This window comes from Tupaia chinensis, unplaced genomic scaffold (assembly GCF_000334495.1).
Source record: "Tupaia chinensis unplaced genomic scaffold, TupChi_1.0 Scaffold000037_4, whole genome shotgun sequence".
NCBI classification, from domain to species: Eukaryota; Metazoa; Chordata; class Mammalia; order Scandentia; family Tupaiidae; genus Tupaia; species Tupaia belangeri.
Window position 1 is genome coordinate 480,697 of NW_006159487.1, and position 5,097 is coordinate 485,793.

Sequence of the window (5,097 nt, forward strand, 5' to 3'; positions counted from 1 at the left end):
GCGTCGTCCCGGATGTGACTTAGCGGTGGGGGGGCATCCCGGATGGTACTTAGCGGTCGGGGGGCATCCCGGATGGTACTTAGCAGTCAGGGGGCGTCCCGGATGGTACTTAGTGGTGGTGGTGGGGTGTCCTGGATGGTACTTAGCGGTCGGGGGGCATCCCAGCTGGTACTTAGCGGTCAGGGGGTGTCACAGATGGTAGTTAGCGGTCGGGGGCGTCCCGGATGGTATGTAGCAGTGGTCAGGGGGTGTCCTGGATGGTACTTAGCAGTTGGGGGTGTCCCAGTCAGGGGGCGTCCCGGATGGTACTTAGTGGTGGTGGTGGGGTGTCCTGGATGGTACTTAGCGGTCGGGGGGCATCCCAGCTGGTACTTAGCGGTCAGGGGGTGTCACAGATGGTAGTTAGCGGTCGGGGGCGTCCCGGATGGTATGTAGCAGTGGTCAGGGGGTGTCCTGGATGGTACTTAGCAGTTGGGGGTGTCCCAGATGGTACGTAGCAGTGGCTGGGGGGCGTCCTGGATGGTACTTAGCGGTCAGGGGGCATCCCGGATGATACTTAGCGGTCAGGGGGCATTCCGGATGGTACTTAGCGGTCGAGGGTGTCCCAGATGGTACTTAGCGGTCAGAGGGCATCCTGGATGGTAGTTAGCAGTCAGGGGCGTCCCGGAGGTACTTAGCGGTCGGGGGGCATCTGGGATGGTACTTAGCAGTCGGGGGCATCCCGGATGGTACTTAGCGGTCGGGGGTGTCCCGGATGGTACTTAGTGGTTGGGGGGCATCCCGGATGGTACTTAGTAGTCGGGGGCATCCCGGATGGCATGTAGCAGTGGTCAAGGGCGTCCCGGATGGTACTTAGCAGTCGGGGGCGTCCCGGATGGCATGTAGCGGTGGTCAGGAGCGTCCTGGATGGTACTTAGCGGTTGGGGGCGTCCCGGATGGTACTTAGTGGTCGGGGGCATCCCGGATGATACATAGCAGTGGTCAGGAGCGTCCTGGATGGTAGTTAGCGGTTGGGGGTGTCCCGGATGCTACATAGCGGTGGTCGGGGGCGTCCTGGATGGCACATAGCGGTGGACGGGGGTGTCCCGGATGGCGCGTAGCGGTGGTCGGACCCAGTGGGTGAACCCTCGTCCTTGGCTCCTAGCCTGACGTCGTCCTCTCCCATGACTGCCACGACCTCGACTGCTTCTCCAGAGGGGAAAGGAGAAAGTGAAGATGAGGGTGAGATCTTTTTTTAAAGAATATATATGATTTTTATACATTCACCCCCATACATCGCTTAGCTTGTGAAGTGCTGTTCCAACGTGAGTCCATTCCTCACCAGCCCAGCTGGGGATACCATACGCGTCATCACCCACAGGTAAGGGCCCACTTCTTTGTCCCACAAATGCCTTGCAAGTCTGAGCTCTTGCAGGGGTCACCCTGTGGGCACTGGCAGAAGCCGCAGAAGGGGAGAGTCAGTGGAGTGCCAGGCGCTGACAGCACACACCTGGCCGTCGGCACAGGGGAGGGTGCAGAGGCCATGTGGGACGACTGCCATTCTCTGAGCACAGGAACTGCAGCTACAGGAGAAGGTCCGAGCTGTGTTGGATAATATTGGGCTGACTGTAAAGAGAACAAGGCCAGGGTCATTTTATCACAGAATACATGTCACCTGGGGTCAGCAGGTGATACAGTGTTTAAAGAGTTGGCCTCTCAGATGGCCCGCCACGGTTCAAGTCCTGGACCTGGTGGCTTGAAACTCGTGCCGGGTGTGTGTGTGTGTATGCATGCCCACAATCTCGAGAGAAGAATGGAGGAGAAGGGTACATACATACATACATACATACATATATATATATATACACACACACACATATGTGTGTCATCTGGAAGTCTTAAGCAACTTCTGGAGAAGACCACAAAGAGTGACAAGACTGAGTGAAGAGGCTTGGGAGCACTGCTGCGTGCAGACCTTCGCTGCCCTGCTCCACCTGCTCCTGCGACTCCCTCGTCCATGGGGACCTGCCCTGTGCCGCCGTCTCCATCCAGCAGCAAGACTCCTCGAGACTGGCTCTGTGGCTCCCGACACTGTCAGCCGTGGAAGGCTTGGCGGAGGAGCAAAAGGTCTACACTGCAGCTGCGTGTGAAGCCCTGTGCGCCCGCAGCACGGCATCTGCTCCTGTGGCACGCATGCACTGCAGGTGGCGGTGCTCGGGCTTCAGGGCAACGAGGACCCTCAGGAAGCCATCGCCAGTGTCCAGCTTCTGGAAGACCCTCGGCAGAGCAGCTCGTTCAGAAATGCCTGCACTCAGCCTGCTCGCTGACCGGCAGCCAGAGGGCTCTGCCCAGCTCTGTTCCTTCGTGCTGCCACTGCATGTGGGACACCAGCACAGGATCCCAGAGGATGCCCTGGAGGAGGTCACCGAGAATGCAGATACGGTGCCATACTGGCCAAAGTTCCTGCAGGACCGGGGAGAGACCCAGTTCAGACACTGGACTCTCGGTCCAGCTCTGCAATGAGATGAATTCCTCCAGAATGTCAGGAACAGAACCCAACCTCTGGCAGCCTTTGGGTGGCCTTGCCCCAGCAGCGACTGCAGGAGGAGGTGATGTCACCGGTGTGCCCCCATCTGTCAAGACTTCTAGCCGCCGGCAGGCTGAGGTGGAGCCCTGCAAGGTGGTGGTGATGTAGTGCGAGGTCAGGCCGGGGGACAGGGGTGATACGCACCTGACCCTTCTGCTGAAGCCAGACCAGGCTGGCCCTGAGCCGTGGCTCAAGCTGGGGTGCTGGTGCAGCTGGGCTTCCTCCAAAAGGCTGACTGGTGCTGCCGACTCTCAACCAGAGGCGTCCCTGCGCATGGTCGTTTGGCCAGAGCAGTCACCTCCGCTCAGTCACTGTCCCCGTCTCCTGGTGCTCACTCAGCCAGGCCCCTGACCTGGGGTGTGGCTGACCTGGACGTGCAGCAGCCCTCCTGTCCCGTCCCCCCAGCATTACCCCACAGAGCCCCTTCTCTCCTTTACTCTTCAGGAGGCTTTGGGTGCATTGCCCCTGGTTCAGAGCACCCCTCCCTGCCCTCCTCTGTTGTGCTGTCTGGTCCAGCATAGGCGTGGGCCTGGATATCTGCCTTCAAGTTGGGGGCCAGTAGCCGATCCCCTGGCTCCTGCCCAGCCTGGGCAGATGCCCACAGCACTGGGGAGCTGAATTCCGCACTCCCGCTGGCATAGGTGGCAGGAGAGAGGTGGTCCGGCGGTGGTGACCCTGGGGGCCTTCTGGTCATCTCAGTTGCCGCCTTAATGAAAGTGCACTTTTTGGGAAAGAAAAAACTACAAAACAAAAAACCAAACAAACGAAAAAAGGCAAAACTGACACCCTTTCGTTCTGTGCTTTCCTCTGTGTGCGTCAGCCAAGCTTTCCTGGGGTGCCCTTTATCACAGCAGACGGTTTGTCGGGTGCTGCCCACACTCCGCTATCTGTTCTCTTTCCCGCTTAGACCATGTATTGCACGACTGCTCTTTGGGTGATCAACTCAGTGCGCTCCTGGAATAAGCTGCCTTGGTGTTTATTTGCTTTAGGTCTTTATAGCAAGGGTTTGCTTGTTCCGTTCTCTGTACCGGGTTAGTGTTCTGCATCTGCCAGCTGACTTGTCTGACACCCGTAGTAGGTGAGATCAAGTCTTGCAGAGGGTTAGGAGTGGCTGAGTCTTCTAGGCTCAGCCTGGGGGTATGCATTTCAGTGGAGAATGCGGGAGTTCTGCGCTGTAACTCGACGTCAGACCGGAGAATGCCGGGGTAGCTCTCTTTACTGGAGAGGAGGCTTCATGCCTTTACCGGGGCATCCCATGGGAGCTGGGTACAGGAGCTTTGCTGATTGTACACGTCTGTGAGACTAGAGTTGTGAGGGCAGATTCTGCAGAGATCTGGAGGGAAGAGGAGCCTAAATGAGGTAGGCTTTTGTCTCTGGAGCAGGGTGGGGGAACAGGATTAAATTTGGACCTGCAATTTCGAATAGATGGAGGGCAGGCATTTCAGTCAAAAAATGATTAAATAAGAGTGAGTACGTTCCAGGCCAGCCGCTAGCATGGCTGGCTAAGGTGGCTGGGTCCCACATGGCCAGCTGTGGTCCTAGTCTCAGACTCGGTAGTTCGAAACACACGCTGGGCGGAGTGTGTGTGTAGATGCCCAGAATCCCGAGAAGAGGAGGGGGAGAAGGGACTGGGTGTGGCCATCCCCCGGGGATTTCTCACTTTTGTTTCTCTTCCCCTGTCTCTGTCTCTGAGGAATGCACATACCCAGTGGCAAAATCTAAATTAAAACGCAGCAGGAAAGAGAAGGTCATCTTTATACCCCACATCCTCCTTCGTCTACACCAAATTTCTCTGCTCCTGCTGACCACCAAAGTCCCGAGCACTCCTGGTCTCACTGTCTGTCCGTGCACCTGAGCAGGACTGTCGCCTTCGCCCCCTAACAAAGGACTCGAGGCGCAGCTCCGGTGTGGAGGCAGGCGGTGGCTGTCGGACCCAGGACGCGGCACCGGCTCTCCAGCCCCTGACCGCTTGGCCTCTCCTCACTGGCTTCGACGGCCTTTGCTGCTGCTTCTCCCTTTCCTGCGGTCTCCCCGGTGCCGGGGCGCCCAGGCCTCAGCCCACACCCTGTTCAGGCTGCTGTCTCCCGGCACTCTGCCCCACGGACGTCCCTGGCATCGGCTTTTTCACTCGGCCCTAGAGGCCACATGCCCTTTGCTCGTCCCATGGTGTTCCCGTGTCAGGTAATGGCGGCCATCCTGCCCCAGCTATTGTTAAGGAGGTCAAAGCCTTGGGAACCCACCCCTCTTTCCTTCTCCCACCTGTGACCACGGCGATAGCGCACCCGCTCTATCACATGGCTGTGCGCCTCAGAAGCACCCAGGCTCGGGCGGGCACTGATGCAGCCTTCTGGGGCCTTTCCTGCATCTCTGCTTGTGCCCACGGTGGCCCTGGCATGGCAGACAGGGCGGCCTTCCGGGAGGGGTAGTTCACTGTGTGGGAGCCGGAGCCCGCCAGCTCTACGGGACCTGCACACATGGGGCCCTCCTGAGCTCCTGTCCCCTCGTTCTTGCTGGGCCACTTTAACCTTGTC

At 58.6% G+C, this 5,097-nt stretch overlaps 1 pseudogene; it reads left to right on the forward strand.

The window, feature by feature from the left end:
- Positions 1–2,674, forward strand: part of LOC114008150 (nuclear receptor-binding protein pseudogene) — a 7,919-nt pseudogene extending 5,245 nt beyond the window's left edge.
- Positions 2,675–5,097: the final 2,423 nt, after the last annotated feature.